Genomic DNA, 21,292 nt, shown 5'->3' with positions numbered 1-21,292 from the left:
TGAAATTGCTTTGGCTGTGGAATCAGCCAACTTTTCTAGTGTCAGCGAGAGACTCCTGATCATTTGTTCATTGGCATTTACTCTGATCCACAGGAAGAAAGCTCTTGCCGTGGAGGCAAATCCAGAGTCATGTACATCTCCTGGGAGTTACCATTTAGAGTGGCTATGGAGATTCAATGGGAGAGACCAATGAGAGGTCTCTGATCAGTTATGTAGAGAGAACAGGAGAGTGAATATGATAAGGACACACTGTCCTTTTATTCTCCAGCTGTCAAGGTAATGAGTTGCTCAGGTATAAAGGCTACTACTGAAACCGCCACGGATGAAGATGTAACCAGGTGGTATACATAAGGCTCCCACATCAGTGATGTCATCTATAGACTCGTTCATCAGCATAGAGGCATTAGCAATATATAACCAAGACTCAGATACTATGCTGTTACATCTTGAGAGTTTCCCTAAATACATGGACATATTAAGAAATATTCAAACGATTTGACTTACATTGATGGTGCCACAAAATTTTTCACACAAATACTCAAAAGATCTTGTTTTCCCCTCCCAAGCTTGGGTTAAATTAAAGCAAGGGACAAGTTAAGGTGGACTTAGTATCCTGACTCTATAGGTTGGCCTGCAGAACAATTCAAACAGACAACAGCATTTGGAATCCCAGTAAAATTCCGTATAGGGTGAACTAAGGGGTCATTACTGCCTGAGCCAGACCGAGGTTTCTGATGGCAAATCCAGCAATCAGAGAGCTTTCTCCCTTTTGCAAGGGACTGGGAAATGTGGGCAAGACCATTGTTTTTCCAGTAAAGAGAAGGAGAAAATAAAGAAGGAACAGTGAGAGAAGAGTACACAGGCCTGGTTCAGTCATCTTGAGAAAGCTTCTGCCTCAGATGTTGGGTGCCTCTCTTCCTAGTCAATTTGAATTGGAGGTCCGAAGCATTTGTACAGAATCAGATGTCAGATGGAGCCTTTTTGAGCTGCGAGATGCGTACCCAAGGCTTGAGTCTCTGAAGTTTGACTGCCCTCTGGGTAGTGAGATGGACATGGTATAGTCCCTTCTAAGGCTATTTCGAGGGTGGTAAAAATTGGAAATATTGGTTTAGAGAGTCGTAGCCAGACACTTAAGGAAGCTAGAAGAATTTAGGATCCAGTCCAGCCTACAGGCATATAACAAAACCTTAAAGACAGTTAATAGGATTAGAACTTAATATCTACAAAAAGTATAAACTAATTTCTCTCCCTACAATTACCCCCATTTTTATAAAGATAATCATGGTAAAACTGATTTGTTTGTATTAAGCTTGGCCTGATTATTTATGTAAAAGCAGCAAGAATAGTGATTGATTGTATGAGCTCTTTTTTTTTTTTTTTTTTTAAGATTTCTTTGCTGGAACCTTATAAGAAAGGTAATAGGTTGATTTTTCCAAGCAGTTCCTTAAAACCATCTTGTCATATCTGAGTCTATGTACCTCTCTCTTGAATATGATAATCCAGTCAAAGCCTTGGTAATATTAGCCAGTATTTCCAGCTATGTCCTGTTATAAGGAGAACATATTTTCATTGAATTTATGAAAATACATATATTGTCCTGAAAAGAATACTTAAAGGGTTTCTAAATTCTGGAGGGATCAGGTAGGGAGAAAAAGATAAAGGTTTCAACCTTTGTCGTGAAGATACACTTTACCAAATTGCAGTAAGAAATAGATAGCTTAAAGGGTAGAAGAAAAAAGGGTCCCTTACATCTGGAAAACAAAACATTAAGGCAGTGAGTTTTCCATTAGAGTTTTAGAAATTTTTACCCAGTTCAGTGTTGTGATCTCAAAGTTATCAAAAACCTATATTCCAGAGTATTTGTCAAAGTCTTCTCCATGATTCTCTTTGAACATGAAACATATTTGTAAAAGCATCAAAGTAAAACAAAAAGGCAATGTGTAAGGATCAGGTGAAGGTTCATTATAATGCAGTTGATGAGGAAATTTAGGTATTTTTGTGACATACGTTTCTAGGTAGTAGCTAGAATTATAGGTGATAACGTTACATTAGGACATAGCAGATTTTTAGGAATTTTATACAATTTCCACAACACTTTTTAGTAACATTCATCTATACAATATCATCTAAAAAGGTTTATCATCATTTGTTGATTTCTTTCTTTTTCTCCCCAAAGCCTCAGTACGTAGTTGTATATCCTAGTTGTAGGTCATTCTAGTTCTTCTACGTGGGATGCTGCCACAGGATGGCTTGATGAGCAGTGCATAGGTCTGCACCCAGGATCCGAACTGGTGAACCCCAGCCACTGAAGTGGAGTGTGTGAACCTAACCACTTGGCCACAGGGCTGGCCCCTATCATCATTTATCCAACCGTGCTTCTCATGTAATTTGACATACCAAATAAGCCTAATTAGTATATTATCTCTCTTTTTATAAGGAGAGAGAACAAATCTTTTGAGATGTTCCAGGTGCCCTCTGGAAAATCCCAAAGTTACATCCAGATTGAAAAGACTTCATTTACAGTTTGAATATTTTTGGAAGCTTGTCAAAAATATCAAGTTTTGGATATTACCAAAAAGAATCACAGATGATTATGAAACAATATTTAAATATTTATCTGACTAACATAATAAAAGGTTTCAAAGGCAAATAGAAAAGGTTATGTGGTTGTGAGCAAAACTTAACTCCTTTAGTACTAAGAAGACTCAGTTCTCTTAAGTAATGAAAGACCTGATAAAAACAACACAGGAAGTTATTTTAATAAAACACAAAATTCCTGTTATCAAGAAATATTGCTTGAAAGGTAAAGAAGCTTTCACAATCTGTCATCAAAAGCAGACCAATAGCCCAACAAAAGGCATTTTCATTCCTCATACCTTTTTTTACCAAAATACATATCCTACTTTCCTGGCATATGGAGATTTTCCCCTTTTTATTTCTAATAGCTTTAGTTACATATATTAGAATTCTTAACCCTTAGAATCTTTAATTCCTAGTGAAAACTAAGCAATTATGGACTGGCAAATTTATAATGTTTCACTTTCAATGTTGCACAAGACCTGGTTACTGACAGACTCAAATTTATCTTTAGTTCTTTCGCAATAGAAAGCCAAAAGTAGATAAACCTACATTTGGTAATTAATGTTCATCTTATTTGGAAATGATTTAGATGTTCAATGACCATCCACTGTTTAGTTCAATGTAGTATAAACTTTGATTTTATTTAATTTGTTTAAATTACTTGCTTTTAACAATTATGCTTGGATTAGACATTAAAAAGCTAACTATCCTCTTAAGTTACTTTCTTGCTGGAAAATTTTGTAACAGAAATAACATGAGTTTAATGAACCGAGGTAGAATGAAAATTGCATGTCTACCTTATATTTAGTGTTGATAACTCTGAATACATGCATATTTCAATTAGACCAACAACCTTAAGCTAGCTTTTATTTACTAATGTGAAAAGTATTTGGGTTAGTTTCTATATGTCTGAGATTTAAGGATACTTAATTTATAAGCACTTAATTTCACCAATTAAATAGTGCTCTTTTAAAAACTGGTTTTATCAATACCATCCGGAGGTAGAAAAATATCACATCTGTCTAACATACATTTGTAGACACATAGACAGACAGGCACAGACAGAGATCTCATAGCTTTCATCTAAAAAATTTTAGCCATGTCTCAGTTATAAAATGCAAAAGAATAGTTGGATCCAAATTGTGTTTCTGGCAGATGTGCTAAGTTAAGTTTACTTGCTCAGACAGTGAAAATTTTTCTGCTAAAGATTTTTTTTTTTTTTTTTTTGCATGGTAAAAGGATCTTTTAGAGCTAGTTTTTGGAGTCATTTTGTCTTTGGTCAAAAGTCTAGGGTAATTGCTATTTAAAATTTCCTTCTAGTTGTTTATTTACTCCAGTTAACTTAGAAATAGTAATTAGAGTGTTTAGTACTTGAATCCTCAGAGGGTCGGATTTTAAAGGGGCGGATTTTCACAGAGGGGAAAAGAGGAAGATGGTGTCAGGAGCAGAGCCTGAGGATAAGATGGCTGCTGGGGTGGAGTCTGAGACAAAGGAATCTGGGGAGACAAACAAGATGGGACCTGAGACAAAGAAGGAGGAGGGGATCGTGAGGCTTCAGAAGCCATATTGCTCTCCCTCAGTTTTTTAGTTGTTTCAGCTAATTTGGACTTGGTATCTTGTAGTGGAGGCAATCTTAGAGCTTTGTGCATGTCCGGAAGCCTCCAGGTACCAATGAAAATAGACATGCTCTTCCTTTTGCTTAATTTTGGAGCTGCAGTCTTCCAATTTGGTTTTAAGAAAAGTGAGTTTGGGGAGATCGAAAGTTCCCCATAATGGCCATTGTAATTCTGGACTACTGATGGTCAGTTTAGCCCACATAGTTAAAAACGTACATGTCGGGGGCCCAGAGTTCTTAAATGTAAACCCTGCCAGGGTCCCTGAAGGAGGGGTTTCCATCAGAACATTGAGATGACTGGGATCCCATTTCTGGAATTTCCTCTGAAAACCCAATAAAGTTGCTAGAGTTCCACCCCTGATCCCCAAAGGAACCTAAAACCAAAAGAAAGTTGCTGGATTCCCAGTCCCGACTCCTAAAGGAATCTGAAAAACAAAGGAAAACTTCTGGATTCTCAGCAACCCCAAGCCCCAAAAGGTCCTGTGCTACTACTTCAGGAAATAACTGAGTACTCACTAAGGATGAAGCCTTGAACCCAAGGGCGGAGCCTTGAACTGGGAAAAAGTCCCTCCCCTGAGAGGACGAAGCCTCTCTCCATCCCGAATAAAGTTGGAGAGCTCAGAACACAAGGAGAGCAAAACTCAGAATCTGAGAGGAGACTCACCAAACTGAAGATAGGGGGCGACTCAGGGAAGTGCTGAGTGCAAGGGGCCCCGTGAGAGTTCCCCGCTTGATTCTAGGGGTTGCCATCCCTTGGGGATTGCCTCCTCCATCTGACACCATATATGCCAACTTAAAAAGCAAATTTGCCAGTTATTTTGCCCTCAAAACAAGTTTATTTGGAAACAGCTAAACATTTGAATTTCGGGATGTGCATGCTTTGGCAGACCATAGGCAAATCCTGAGAGACAAAGGAAGGGGCTTGCTTTTATAGAGCAAAAAAGGGAGAGTAGAGAGGGGCTGTTCTGAACAAAAGTCCACTGGAGGAAAGTAACAGTTCAGGGTGGGAACAGCTTCTCATTGGCTGAGCTGTGACATTTGTCATTGGCTGGGCTGTTGCCAGGCGGGGAGAGACTCTTCCTTCTGTAATAAAGTAGTTGTATTTCCTGTCAGATGTGGGAGCAAAGTCTCTTCTCTTTTGGAGTGATTGAAGATGTGTGATAGGGCGTGAGAGCTCCCCCTGCAGGCATTCTTGACTCCAATTTTGTTGATGTTTCTCTCACTCATTTCACAAGAGTTTCAGGGTCAGAAATTTCCTGAAATTGTGTGCATATATTTTTGTGATTCACATATGAACATTTTTTCCATTACAGTCAAAATATTTGGAACTACTCTAGAAAATAGAACGCTTGGACTCTGAAGGAGTTAATACTACTCTCTTACAGATTTGGGAATTGAGTTGCTCTGTTTCTGTGGGAACTGATGCGCAGAGAGGCTTAATGGCCAGGAGAACTTTGCAGAACCAAACCCCAGCACCTCCTCTCTAGTCAACAGGTAACGAGGACTTCCACAGTTATTCTACCAGTACTCAGTTTTGGTCATGTTACCCCTCATTCAAAGATTTCATGTGCTCCCCACTACCTACTGACTTTTTAGCCTGATCCAAGAAACAGTCTGAGCTGGGTTGGTGTCTAACCAAGTTTCTCAGGATATCCACCCCAGTCATCCTCCCTGTGCTTTGTCTTCCAGCCCAAGTGAGCCACTCACCATTCCATCCCGCATGTATTGTGGTTAAGGAAGGCTGCAGAATCTGACAAACCTGAGCTCCAGCCCTGGCTCTGCCATTTGTCAGCTGTGTGACTCTAGGCAAGTGTCTTAATCACTCTGAGCCTCCATTTCATCCTTAGTAACATGAGAAGACTTGCACCTGCTTCAGTGAGTCTTTGGCAGGATTAAATGAGTCAGGACGCACATACAGTGTCTGGCACACGGGGAAGAGCTCAAATGCGTGCTCCTTTCCTCCTGTCTGTCTGCTTTCTCCCTCTCTACATGTCCCACACCTATCCATCCCCTCCTTGAAGTCTTCTCAGATCTTCCCATGACTTCCCTGCAGGAGGCACTCTCTCCTTCTGAATACTGGTAACATTTTATTTTATCTTTCTTTGGCATTTATCCTTCCCTGCTTGGTGTGACTTTTATGTACCTGTCTTATCTGCCCTGCTCCCTGTGGGCAGGATTCCTGTCTGGTTATCCCCATGGAGCCAGCCAACAGCATTCTTGCATGTAGAAAGTGCTCAGTTAGAACTTGGTTTTAAAGCCATTCGTAACAGAGCGAATTTAGTATAAGATGTCTTCCACGTTGCCCAGGAATTTACTGGATGAAACAAAGGACTTTGTAAGGTGGAAGAAATGGTCAAATGTCAAATGATATTTGGCCTCCAGACAGCTTTCTACCAAGCATCTGCTTATATAATAGCTTACATTTATTGAGCTATTTGCTGTTTATTTTGCCATAGTCACTATGTGATGCTCCATCTCATCTGATCCTTGCAACAGCCCTTTAACATGGGTTCTCTTACACCTCCAGTTTAAAGGTGAGGACATGGAGGCTTACGCGGGTAAAGACGACGTGCCCAAGGTCGCACAGTTAGAGGCTGTGCAACGGAGGGAGTTCATGCTTTGAACTGCTGCTCTGATGCCCCCAGCCCCGCCCTGGCCCACTCTGGCTTTTAAGTCTTATGAAGCCCTTTTCATTGTACCTGCTTTAAATTAAAGAAGGCTTGATGACATAGAAAGCTCAGTTGCAAACGTAGCATTTTCAGAACTCTTCCTGAAAATATCTTCCTTCTAGAGGATAATACCTGAGTTGAATTGATGAAACCCTGCACATAATACTGTCCAGAGGATAAGGGCTTGGAGAAGACCAACCACTTTCTTGGAAGTGCCAGGCCCTTCACAAGTATCACCAGGAAAAAAGAAAGCATTTTCTCCAGAATAATCATCCCCTCTTCTCCTGCAGTGAGAAACCATCAAAGTTGTTGACACTTGAAAGAGATTCTTGCTTTCCACAGGAAATAATGAATGGAAAATAGCCATCCTAGGATGCTGGGGAGAGTGGCTGACAGCTCCACCCATGGGATCCAGTTTGAATCGGGCTGTATTATTTGTGCAACATTCAAGGTGAAGCTGAAGTCTACGGAGAGCAAAGGAGATTGCAATATGATGCTCTCCCTCCCCAGTCTTAGGACTCCCAGCGCAATGTTAATGCCAAGCGCAGCTTGAGTTTTACTGGCTGCAATAGAAGTTCCTGGTGTTTAAGAGCCAGAGTGTGGTGGTGGAATTGAAGTCTTTTAATTTTATTGGGACCTGAACCCTTTCGGGTGGTTATGTTCTCCCACTACAGTGAATACCAGTGCTTGCTTGGGAGATTTTATACATGCTTTTTTTTTCCTGGGAGATCAAAAATATCCAAATGCAAAGGTTATATATACTTCTAGTTTTAAGAACAGCTGAATTCAAAGAAGTGTGTTTTTAATAGATTTAGTATTGTATATTGTCTGTATTAAATATGGTAGCCTAGATTGTGACTACCTTATTTATACCTAGGGGGAGTTACAGAACATCCAGATTTTCCTTATCAGGAGCCCCTACCTGAGGGGTGTGTAAAGGAACTAACCAGGAGTGCATTCCCCAGAGCGTGGCTGAGCTTTACTTGTCGCGATTCCAGTCAATCCTAAAAGGTTCATTAATTAGCACAAGGGCTGTTAGAAATGGTTTTTCATTGTTGGAACGAGTAAAGGTTCAGTTTGGCCAGGAAGGTTGTCCAGGCCCCTTTGCCTTGTCTGCAGAGGGTAAAATAATCAGCCGTGGCCAGCAACCGTAGGTCTGGCGCTCTGGTCCTCTGGCCCGCAAATTGCTGGAGGATCTCGTACCTACACTGGCCTTCAGCGGCGTTGCTACACTTGCCTTAACGTTAACTTTTATGCAGGCTGCTCTTTGCAATGCCTAAAAGGACACGGGTTGTGTGACTGTTTAAGCCTCTGGGTAATGAGTGTTGAGTTCAGGCGGAGCTTTGCGGTCACTGCACGGCACCTCCTGGGACAAGCTTGTGTAGGAGGAGCCTTCTGGTTCCCACCCTCTCTAATGGTTAGAGGCAATTCAAAGAACCCGACGATTTCCAGTATCCAAATCAACTCAAGCTCCTTTGCACTGAGTCTATTCTTTTTTTTTTTCTCTATTTTCAGTGATTTAAGTGCAACTTTGGCTGTAACTTGCAAGGGTACCTCCCCAGGCATCCTTTCAGTGCACGCATAAAACCCTTGTCAGTTGTATACAGTTATCAAGTGAGAGGGCAGTTCTCAGTACATCTTTATTTTCATGCGGGTTTTCACTGCTGATTTATCGAGCGTCTCCTAGGCTCAGCGCCCTCTGAGGGTCGGCGCTGGGTTGTGGGAGCCAAGGGTATAAGAGAGCCTTTGTGTGCAGGTGCTCACCTGTCATTTGCACTTGGCCTTACTATTTAGTTTACAGTTGAGGTCGCAGTAACATTCATCTCCTAAACCTTTCCCTGGGAAAACAGCTCTGCCAGCTTCTGCCACCATCCCCTGCATCCTGTCGATCTGGTAGGTGGTGTCAGGCTGGAGAATAGATACCTGGTTCCCCTGCCGTGTTCTGAGTGCTCTTGCTCCTGCCCTCAAGTAGAGGCCGGAGCATCCCTGCCCCTCAGCACAGTCCCCACCGTGTACAACGTTGGCTTATTGTTAATAAAAATAATGTACCTACTATAGTCAGCATGAGTTAGTGTCAGTGGTATGCTGGTAAATGTTTAAAAACTGGCTATTTTTAGAAAATGAAGTATATGTACGTAATATACACATTTAATAAAAATTTTACGGATATAAAGGACGTGTAGCACACAGTTTACGAGTAACAATAAAAATATACAGTCTTCTTTATTGTAAATTCCATAAACTCAGTTGATTTTCATAAAATGTTAGGTTGATTTTTGCCAAATTTTTATCCATACTCAACCTATGGTTGCAACTGACAGATGAGTGCAATTCAAATTGACTGTTGTTTGATATTTTCGTTTACCTTAACTGGTAAGACAAAAGTGAAATGATGAAGACATATCTCAGAACGTCACTCATTCTTCCATGATGAATTGGATAAAATTTTTGGAATACTGGAAGAATATTTCCTCAAAGTTTTGTGCTATTTCAAATGTAACAGGTAGAGAAATGACACAGTTTTAAGTTTAATCTGCATTATTAACATTTTCTGCATCACTTTCTAAAGAACAGACAATTAAAAAAAAACAGTGAATCAAGACCTGACTTGTATTGACCAGTTCCCAGGGTGTAAATACTCCCGCCACAGCTGATTTCCAGCTGCCAATGTGATGTCCACTGAACCAGCCTTTGGGAAGAGATGCCCTGCTTCAGACCACTATGCAGTATTTCCATCGTATAGGTTCAACACACACAAATCACCTCGAAAGCACAGATAATAGCGTAACGTAGTAAAATAATTAGGGTGTGATGAGTTTCAGTATTTGTTCCCTTTTTCTTTAATATAATTGATTTAACTTTAAGCTTAAATTTAATTTTTAATAATAATTTCATGGTTTTAGTTAACAACTGGCATGCAAAATTCCTGAAAATTTAACAGTCTTCTCTCACAAGCCAGGATGAGCTGGCTCCAGCAAGCCAGAATGGTGTACGGGTTAGGCCATGGATGTCAGGGTCGTTAGACATGTTTTCGGGAGATAGGCCTGCTCTAAGTGGTATATTCTGGATAAGGGATGGGAGTCATGGCTTTCCTGCTCAAAGATCAAGAGTAAGATGCTCAGAGAGCTTCTCCGGGAATTTCATGCTTTGAGATCCCCTCTAACTCGAATGAGAAGGCCCCATTAGAATACACCTTATTTGACTCCTTTCTAAGCTGGCTCAGTCTCTCAGGAGGGTGCAGTGAGATGTCAGCCAACACTACAGTATCTGAAGGTCTGACTGAAGCATCGGCTTCTAGGATGACTCATCGCATGGCTCTTTCCCTTGCCATGTGGACATCTCCACAGGGCCGCTTGAGTGCCCTCACAATATGGCGACTGCTTCTGCCAGAGTGAGTGGTCGAAGACACAGCAGACGGGGGGCCACCAAAGCTTTCCCATAAATCTCAGAAGTCACCCACTATCACTTCGGCTTTATTCTTTTCATTAGAACTGAGTCATTGCATTCAGCCCACTCAAGTGGAGGGAAATTAGATCTCTCCTTTTGAAGGTAGAGTCAAAGAATTCGTGGACATATTTTGAACCACTACTTAGCACAATTTTATGTAGCTTTAGCTCATTTTGTCATCCTAATTTATGCTTTCAAATTTTAGGAATTTTATTTTACTTTTTAGTAGCTTATTACATTGTCTATATTTTGTTCTTATGGACATCATTACCTTTCATTCATTCTAGAGTCTTATGACTTTTATCACTAATATTCTTAATGTTGTTTGTCTGAAACATTGATTGATTTTACGTGATTGAATTTTGCGTTCTCATTTGCTTTTCTATTTTAACTGTGATAATCTTGCAATAACTTGATTTACCTAACTCCTTAATGCTTTCCTTGCTTGTCTCTATTAGTCTATCTTCTTGATTTGAAACTTTCTACTGTTTTATATTTTAGCTGCTGCAAACTGACTGAATTTGACCAGACAGCTTCTTTTGATAATTGGCAGATCTTTTGATAATTGTGGGTAACCTCTGACATTTAGAGGTGAGTGGGAGCTTTGTATCTCCACAGCCACACTGAAGAGTGATATGTTATGACAAGAGCAAGTCTCAGACTGAATTTGGCCACAAGCGCAAATATACATTAGCAAGCAGGCAGAGGCACAAACAGTTGTATGTCCCATGTACAGACTCACTGAAGACCACCCACTGCCCTCTCGTCACTCTAGCACACACCTTGCAGGAAAGACGAATTCTGGCACAAACGTAACGAATATCCTGATGACAGGATCAGCTAACCTTGTGGTGGGATCAGGTGAGAGAATGTTCTGTGGGCGTAGGACTGAATGGAGTTCTAGGCCCAGGATGTCTTTCCAAAGGGGTTTGTTTTCCTGGCTCCCAGGATGCTTCATCCTCATTCAAACCAGGTTGGAGGTGCTGGAACAATACTTCTGGTCAGTGAAACGTTATTTCCAAATCCCATAGGCTAATTAATGACCTCTCTGATGCAGATTTAGATTGGGAGCCCTGAAGGACGGTGACAATCTGAGGACTATTCATTACAGCCCTCCCAGTGCTAACTAACTGTGTCTGTTGACTGGGGAGCCATGACTTCACTTGTTAACTACCCACCCCAGGTTACAGGTTAAACTCAAGCACACTGTCTGTACTGAGGTGTGTTAAAGTTAATTCCTCAAACGTAGCATTCAATGCCTTAAATTTTATTTTACCTTACGTATTAAGCATTCTTTTTGTTGGGTTCTTCCTCCCTTTAACTTCTTAATCCCTTATTTTTTGTTTTGCGCATGTTCTTATTTTCACATTTTTAATTATTTTTATTTTATTATCTACATTTTATTGTATTTGACTTTGAGATTGTTTGTATAATTACAGGCAGTAAGCATGGGAAGCATAGTCCACACTATAAACAGTAGAATTTGAAGATTTATTCCTTTCCCCATCTCTGCAGCTACCCTTGGAATCTTTTTAAGGAAAGTAATATTTCCTTGAAGGGAGGTTCTCCCCTCACCCCCACTTTCCCCCACCCCAGATTTCACCGGTATTTAATCCTGGAGATCTACGGATTAAAAACTTTTGTAGGCCAGTAAAGACTCTCCCTTTGTGGAGCACTCATTTGAGTCATTGAAGATTTATTATTTGCCATGTTTCACACCTTTTATCATCTAAATTCTGCAACGTAGCTGTATTAGCGTTTTCCAGAGAAACCGAACCAATAGGATATCCTGTAAATAGCTATGCATAAGAGGACACATTATGGGAATTGGCTCACACGGTTTTGGAGGCTGAGAAGTCCCACAGTCTGCCACTTACAAGCTGGACACCCAGGAAAGCCAGTGGTGTCTGAGTCTGAGTCTGAGGGCCTGAGAACCAGGAGCTCCGATGTCTGAGGGCAGGAGAAGATGGATGTCCCAGATCGTGAAGAGAGAGCAAGAATTTGCCCTTCCTCCGCCTTTTTGTTCTATTGGGCCCCCAGTGGACTGGCTGTTGCCCTCCCGCATTGGTTGTCTTTACTCAGTCTGCTGATTCAAATGCTAATCGCCTCCAGGAACACTTCTGCAGACACACCTAGAAATAACGCTTCACCAGCAACCTGGGCCTTCCTTTGCCCAGCCAAGTTGAGAGATAAAATTTACCATCACAGGAGCCAAACTGCGGTTAACTATATACTCAGAGTATGACGACTGTCTCAGACAGAATAGACTATGTTCTCTTGCAACCAACCCCAGAATCCCAGGAGCTCTAAATGTCAGTGGTGTTTCCTTGCTGGCTGAGTACCTCTGACGTTGCTGGTCTCTGGGCCAAAGGGAAAGAGTGCTCTGGGGAGGCTCACAATAAAAATTAGATGTTCTGGCTGGAAATGACACTCGTTACTCTCGCTTCCAACTCATTGGCCAGGCGAGCCTCCTGCCCCTATGCCAGGGGCCGGCCAGAAAGGGCCATCCGGCAGGTGCCTGGGAGTGGTAGAAATGGAGTTATTTGGCGAAAACACAGTGCCCACCTCAAATGCCCTCCTTTGGTGTTGTCGTTAAGGTTAAAAACAATTCACAAAAGGTCATCAATGAATATTAATTTCTATGGCAGCACTGTCCTTTTAAACAGCTACATTTAAACTACCCATTGGGGCAGCAGCAGCGCCCTCTCCTCTGTGAGACATCCTGAGTGATGCTGGAGCGGGAGGAGCTCTCACTCGCTTTTGTCCTCATTGGTTGAGTTGAATGCTTCCAAAAGTCAGGGGGTGTTCTCCCAAACTTGTTTATGCCAGTTATACTTACTTTTTTAAATACATAATTTGCTTAAATGGGACATAACCTATAAAATATGAGGACAGAAGGAAAGAGTGGATTTCTTTAAAAATGGCTACTGAAATAGGTTTGGCTGGATGGGCACTGCTCAGATTTTAACGTGCATATGAACCACCCAGTGATGGGGTCACAAGGCGGATTCTGATTCTGCAGGTCTGAGCGGGGCCTCACATCCTGCCTTGCTGATTAGCTCTCAGTGATGGCGATACTGCTGGTCCACAGATCACACTGTTAACAGCAGAATACGAGACAGTTACAAAAGCTCATTGGAACATCATTAAAATCCAGAAGGATCTCGCCTTCAGGTTGCTTTGCTTGTGTTTTAAGTTCTCTAAGATCTTGCTCCACTTTACAGAAGCTACGCCTGGGGAGCATGGAGGTTGTGTTAGAGAGCTGGCCGTGTCATAAAGAGTGTGTGAGCTCCACTCGGGAGAAACATATGCATGGTAATCAAAGGAAGTGACTAAGACTCTTTAAGCAATTAACCAGGCTTTAAGCAGATACATCCCACAAAATCTCAGGGCCACCTTGTTGTTCAGGGTGCCCTTTACACAGAATATAATAGCAGACCTGCAACACATCTTGAACCTTGGAGCTTTTTTGTGTATTGTTGCTTTCTAACGGGGAAGATTATTAACTGTGGTAGATACTCAATACTTCAGAGTTAATCTGGGGAGAGAGGGAGGCTTGCTGAGTGGATTCAAAGCAGATAAATGCTCTTTGCTCTGACATTGCCGTCACACAGGCATGGTCACAGTAGGAAAGGGAGGGTGAATGTGTTTCTTCATTGTGCTACTAGATCCTGATAAGCTTGAGGGATTTTCAAAAGAATAATGACAGTGAAATACAGTGGTATGGGGGAGCTGTGGATTGAGAATTGTTTCTCATAAAGTATTCAGTTGATCAGTGATGTATTTACAACAAGAAGAATTTTAATCCTTATCTTCTAGAGTTTGTCCGAGGACCAGAGAGCTTGCTGCTATAGAATAGATTGACAACTGCCTCCTCCGCAAGCCATCTCAAATGGAACAGTCTCATGGTTTACCAACAAACCCTTCTGCAGACAGAGCCTCTTCCCACAATGCTCTACCCTCCATACTCCAAACTCCTTTTCTACCTTGTTCAGTTCTCCTAAGTTTGTAAAAGATTGTGCTGCGCAAACTATTTATTCATTCCTGATTTAGGTCCAGTCTTGGTTTCTGTCTGCTAATAGGTTCACTGTGTGAGTTCATATCAAATCCCCAAATGGAGTCTGTCTCGAGTATCATTCTTGAGACTGGAATAGAGAACATTTCTCCTTCCATATGTTGTGTAGGGAAGGACCCTGATGTAAGTACCTACCAGGCAACGTATTCCAGAAGCCACAAAACAGAAAGGCTCACAGGCCAAATTAAGATGCTGGAACCCCACAGTTTGTGAAATCAATTTAAAATACAAACAAGGGGAAATGATGGGGTAGGTTAACATGGTTGGGGGAGGGTATCAGCAGGTAGGACCACACTGCCTGAATCCTGGGCTAGTAAAGTTGATGTGTGCCATCTCTCTGCCATGGCAGCCTTCCCTTTGATGGCTAGAGTTGGTTTGAGCAAGGGGACCCATAGGCTGAAGGTACCTGGGGCCATTGACACAACCATGTTCTATGGGAGAAGCATGGGGCAAGGATGGCTAGCCCATAGCTGTAGCTTGCTAAGAGCTATGATTAGCTGCTAAACAGCTGTGTTTCTAATCGCACTTCTTGGGCAAAGCATATGTGGAACCAGAGTGAGGACACAGTGGATGTCACCAAAGGATGTCAAGACTCTAGAGATATTTAAAAATTACCTTCCAATAGGGTTGTTGCAGTCTGCATATCCATGTAACAGTTTCAAGGTGACCCAGCTGTCAACCCACAGGCAGCAGGCTCATGACTTGGTCTGTCTCTCCTTTTCTAGCTTTGAGTAACTTTTACATTCCTGCCATCTGTATTCCATTTTCTATCTGTTTTTAGCATTACAGGCTTCTAACTTACTGTCAGTATTTAGCACATGCTATGAATTCTGCCCATGCCTCACAAGGCCCTTGCTTAATCATTATCTGTACTGACCACATACTATGAGTTTCTCCTATGGCTCACCAGCCACTTGCTAACACACTATGTCCTACATTGCTTATGCATGCGTTTCATCCATTTTATTTGCTTTTCTTGTTGTCTTGAGGGAATTGAATAGTGTCAAATGATACAGCAAATTCACATTATGCAGTAGACTAGGAGGACTGATGGAAAAACATAATGTGAAAAATGCATTTTTGATGGCTTAGCCAATAACTGCTGCTGCTGCTTTAACAAACGATACATTATTGAAGATTCTTTTTAAAGAAATTCTTCCATTAATTCTCCTAATTGTAAGTTATGCAATACTCACTTTAGGAAACTGGAAAATACAGAAAAGTATAAAGAAGAAAAACGCACAACCAGAGGCACTCACAACCAGAATATACAACTATGTACCTGGGGGGGCTTTGGGGAGAAGAATTTAAAAAAAAGATTGGCAACAGATGTTAGCACAGGTGCCAGTCTTTAAAAAGAAAAGAAATTGTCCTTGATGCCATCACCTTGTGAAATCAATGTCAGCATTTTGGAGTACTTTATTTTTTTAAGCTTATTGTAGTAGACATTTTTCCTCAACTGTTAAGATGGTACGTACATTTCTATATCCTGATATATTTCTATATCCTAGGTATTATAACATAGGCGTCTTCCTACCTTACTATAAACTCTTGATAAATATCCATTTAGTGATGCAAATATGTCTCTTGTATATATTTTTTGTAATATAACAAACCATGTCCCTCTTTTGGGATATATTGGCTGTTTCAGGTTTTCTGTAATGTATGTAACACATGAATGGATTATGCATAAGGCTTTTTCTCGATTTCATATTATTTACAAAGGATGATAGTGGAGTAACTGACTGAAAGGCCCTAAGTGTTTTTAAGGCTCCAGAGATAGATATTTAAAAATTATGTTCCAGTAGGGTTGTTGCAGTTCACATGCACATGTAATAGTTTCTAAAGCTAGAAAGGTGGGTTAAGGACGTAGTCAAATTTCTGGACTTAGTGGGAATTTAATCTTGCATGATATATGTTAAAAATATCTGAATTGATATATTGTTACAGTCATGATTAGTGCATAATAGATCACAATATATGGGGCTGGCCCCGTGGTGCAGCAGTTAAGGGTGCATGTTCTGCTTTGGCGGCCCAGGGTTCACCGGTTCGGATCCCAGGTGCCGACATGGCACTGCTTGGTGGGTGTCCCACATATAAAGTGGAGGAAGATGGGCGCGGATGTTAGCTCAGGGCCAGTCTTCCTCAGCAAAAAGAGGAGGATTGGCAGCAGATGTTAGCTCAGGGCTAATCTTCCTCAAAAAAAAAAAAAATAGATCACAATATAAATGTTATAAATCAGGAAAAACAGAAAATTTTATTAGAAGTCTATCTCTTACTGAGTAAGAAGGGGCATTTATTTCTCCAATGTTCATGTACTCATGGATGAGTATTATTTACTGCTAGCATGAGACAGTTCTCAGCATCAACTCTGTACATTTAAAAAGAAAATCTCACAGTTGAAAGTAGTGAGAACAACTTTCAGCTTTAACTCTGTTCAGTTTGGGGGGGTGTGGTTATAGTAATAATCTGTGGGTGAAACTGAGAAGAGGTCATTCGTTGTCACTCAATTTTTTAAAAGGTCTTCTAGGGTCCATGCCAAAAATCACAAAAATTATTTGTTAAGGTTCTATCATCTGACAGTTTGACTAGGTTCTCCTTCAATTTATTTCTGAAAGTATTAGAAACCAACTGACTTTCAAAAGGACTTGACTGCCCTGGTCATTAGTCCTTCATTTTCCCGGTTTCTGGAACCTATACCAAAAAAGGCTTTCCTAAGTGACTGTTAATTATGCCTGTTACTCTTTAACTTAGAGGCACCTTCTGTAACTTGATCTATATAATTAGGAAAGGTGAGTAAGACTGAGATATTCTTACCTTAGTACACTTTTGCCAATATGATACAATATTATTTTCTTTAAAGAGAGATTCTCTTTCCAGTAGTTTTTTTTTTTTTAAAGATTGGCCTTGAGCTAACATCTGTTGCCAATCTTTTCTTCTTCTTCTTCTTCTTCTTCTTCTCCCCAAAGCCCCCCAGTACGTAGTTGTATATTCTGATTGTAGGTCCTTCTAGTTCTGCTGTGTGGGATACCACCTCAGCGTGGCAGCATGGTCTGATGCGCAGTGCCGTGTCCACACCCAGTGTCCAAACATGCGAAACCTTGGCTGCCAAAGTGGAGCATGTGAACTTAACCATTCGGCCACAGGGCTGGCCTCAGATGCAATATTTTTTAATTTTAGATATTTTTTAATGTTTTAGTCAAAAACTTGAGTTGCCAGTTTTAACTCATTTGTGTCATTTAATTGGTAAAGTGATCACTTTTAACCAAATTTGCAAAGTCAGTCTTCTTTGGCAAATCAATTAGCCAAATCAGATTTACTCTGAGTCAGAAAATTACATCTTCCTATTTCGTAGGTTCCGTGGGAGTTAATGCATGTTGCTGAGACCGCCGTCTCACTTCTGAATTTTCCTTCTAAGATAATTACACAGATGAGACATGGAGCTTTGCCGCACTTCTCTGGTCTGATGAAATAAGTCTCTTCTGCTGCCAGTATCGTGTCCTAGGCTGTTTGCTTTGCTCTTGTGGGAGCCTCCCCCAGGAGACGTGCATTGTTTGGCGTCAGTTGGGAAATAGAACAGGCAGGGTCTTTAAAAATTGTTACCACTTCTGCCTCCTCCTCAGCTAGTATGTCTTATTACCAAACACAACATGGGCCAAAATGCTCATTCTTGACTCTGTGTTTCCATGCTTTACCCTTAAAAAAAATAGTTATACAGCTGGGAAGACAGGAGGCTTTACCAAAGCGCCTTGATGCATGGAAGCTTCCCAAAGGAGACGTTCACATCAACCCTTTGTTTTCAGGAGGTTTTACATCCAAAGTCAGTGTAAGATTCATGGTGGGGACTCATACTTTTGTTTCTTTGGAACGTGGGAGGAGGGCAGCTGTGAAAGAGGAGGTGTGTGCTAACCCAGTTTGAAGACCTTACTCTAGACGGGACTCAAATCCACCACATACTGGCCCTATTGTTCCTTTTCTTCAAAATCTCTCTTACTGGCCTGCCCAAGTCCTTCCTGTGATCTGGGCAGAGTAGTAGCATGGAAGAGACGATCCCAATCACAGGGCTCCAGTGTAGAGGGTTCTGGAAGCCAGAAGTGCAGATTTCTGAGTCTTTCTCATAGAGGTGATAGGTGAGGCCCCAGAAGTCCACTAGTCTATAAAGGCGAGATGTGAGGAAATGGGACTTTGTGAATGTCCAGGGCAAAGTGTGCTGTGTTTACACAGTGGAGGAAGGACACCTGGAAGCTGAACCCTAAGTGATGGGGGCCTTTCTGTAAACCTGTAATATTGTTAGGATAATTATAATAAGAAAAAGAGTAATGGCCAGCATTAATTCATCTTTACATGGGAACATGGTAGATTTGTGACTCAAGGTGCATAAATGGTTAAAGTTACCATTTTTTTCACAGTCTTTTTTTCCATGTCTTTTTCCACGTCTTTTTCCTACACAAAGTCTCCAGAGAAATTCAACAATTCTTCTACACCCTAGGCTGGAGAATCTTAGTCAGAGAATTTGTCTGGGATGACTTATGTCTAGAGAATGGCGTCATGCGGAGAGAAATATCTATGCTGAATTCTTGCTACCAAGTGAAAAAATTATATGCATGGAGATTTCATTCACATTAGAATATAAAAGCAAAAAGAAAACACCCAAAAGTCCAAATATTTTTAAGGGACTAAGTAAATTATGATGCAATTGAAGTGTAACCTATGGCTCTGGGATAGAAGTTTTATTTATGAAAGCTTCAGAGAAATTTGTAACAAAGAGCCTTCTGTGTAACGGTTTTTGATAATAATAAAATAATACTTAGCTGACATTGACTTATTCATTATGCTTCAGATACTGTTTTAAGCACTTCCTCATTTAATCCTCACAGTAACTCTAAGGAGGACAAGTAGGTACTGTTAAGATTCCCATTTTACAGATGGGGAAATCAAGAGACATGGACATTAAGTTATCTGCCAAAGAATACCTAGCTCGTCAGTGGCCCAACCAGAATTTGAACACTTAGATTCTGGTTCTAGAGTTGGCACTGTGCTCACTGCCTTAGAGATTTCTTACATGTTTTAGTCAAGATCTGTACCCTATAGCATCTCTCTCTCATCTTTAAAAAATCATGTGCATATTTTGGGAGTTTGTGGGCACTAAAAACACTATAGAAATAATGATAATAATTATAGAATTGAAAAGTAAAGTATCTTTCCTTTTCCATATTCTTTTCCATGTCCATATACGTTCATAATTATTATAAGAGTATAATCATGGGATAGGTAAAACTTTGCTCCCTGCCTTTTCTACTTATTTTAATTCAAATATTTTTATTTTGCTACTTGTCTTCATAATAATCATTCTACTTGTTGTAAAATGCTCAAATAAGCTGATGTTCCATAATTTCTTGAGACAGCCTTCTCTTGGGTTCCTTTTTTATGTGATATTGCAAATAACATTGCATTGAACATCTCATACATTATTTCTTTTCCTTCTTCTGAGTTATTTCTTTAGGACAAATCCCTAGGAGTGAGATTACTGACAAAGCATAAGAGCATTTTCGTAGCTTGCGAAAATAAAGTCTCATTACTTTCTGAATGGGTGGTTGTATGGGGTCATCAGTAACATAATGAACTATCCATTCCTCCACAATGCCATGAGTATTGGTGTATTTTAATGTTAAAATCCTTTGCAGATTGTACCCCAATTTCTTAAGTTACATATATTTCATAGCTGACAAGTCTGGCTATTACACAGGAATATCGTGTGTACATTGTATTTAGCTGCATATTGCTGAAAAAAGCACAAATTGAATTATTAATGAGCTCTTTGTCTTACCCAAAGGATTTATTTTGAAGTTGTGATAGCAAATGAAATTTTGGTTAATAAGAATGCTGATTGTGGCTATTTAGCTCAAAGTATGAATCATTCTTGCAGTTATTGGCAGATTATGGTTAGAAACATTTTACCTCCCCCTGCACCACAATAAATATTTTTGCTTTCTTCAACAGTAGGTGTCAAGGCAGCTAATTTTGTTGCTCTATCATTGCGTAAATTTATTCTTCTCATGAGGAAATCTCTGAAGAGGGCTTGGGAATAAAGACCATTTTGCGTGACTCATGAATAGTTTATTGAATAAACAGAAGAAAGCTAAGGCTATGAGATCCCTCTCTTTCTTCATTTGCATTAGACTCTGTTCAAGAAACCCTAAGTCATTTTTCTTTGTGGATTAGTTTGTCCAGCAGTGTATTTTTTGCAAGACGGCAGTTCAAGAAACCAAGTCGCTATCAGAGTCCAAATCAAGTGAAAATATCTTATACTAGTTTATTCATTATACAAGTATTTATTGAGCACCTTCACACTCTGCTGGTGGCCAATGATGCGGGATCGGTGAGCCGAGGAGTCGAAAGAAAGATTTCTTAGACTCTCAAGATCTGGCAGTAGTGCTCTTTTATTTAGAGAATAGTGTGGAATAGCATGGGGACAGGACCCATGGGCAGTCAGAGCTTCTGCTGCTGCCGCTTCTGCTGCCCCCGCTGGCATGGGGACAGGATCCATGGGCAGGCAGAGCTGGTGCGTGGGGACAGGACCCACGGGCAGTCAGAGCTCCTGCTGCTGCCCCGAACTGAGGGTTGGGGCCAATATTTAAGGCATAGGTGTGTGAGTTATCTCTTTATTAGTGTCCATTTGGTCTGGCCATTTGGTGGTCCCACAAATCAAACCGGATTGAGTAAATGGCAGAAGTCACTGCTCAAATATTATCCTCAGCTAAAGACAAAGGAGGATTTTGGGGTGGGGGGTCAGTTACATGAGGTTGCCAAACAGTCTTCAAAGATAAGGCCATCCCCCCTTCCTCCTGGCTCAGAGAGGGAGGCATCTTCACAGATAGAGGTTTCCCTTAGAAATGTAAATGTTTT

General features: G+C 40.8%; 1 protein-coding gene and 1 pseudogene across 1 annotated transcript in view; both read left to right on the top strand.

Annotated features, from left to right (window-relative positions):
• Positions 1 to 6,818, top strand: part of LOC106831250 (actin, cytoplasmic 1-like) — a 40,028-nt pseudogene extending 33,210 nt beyond the window's left edge.
• HECW1 (HECT, C2 and WW domain containing E3 ubiquitin protein ligase 1) overlaps positions 1 to 21,292 on the top strand; it is a 392,878-nt gene that overhangs the window by 58,407 nt on the left and 313,179 nt on the right. The window lies entirely within an intron of this gene.

The sequence above is a fragment of the Equus asinus genome, chromosome 1 (assembly GCF_041296235.1).
Source record: "Equus asinus isolate D_3611 breed Donkey chromosome 1, EquAss-T2T_v2, whole genome shotgun sequence".
Classification (NCBI taxonomy): domain Eukaryota; kingdom Metazoa; phylum Chordata; class Mammalia; order Perissodactyla; family Equidae; genus Equus; species Equus asinus.
Note: the sequence above shows the minus strand (reverse complement) of the source record. Positions and strands in the feature narration are given on the sequence as shown.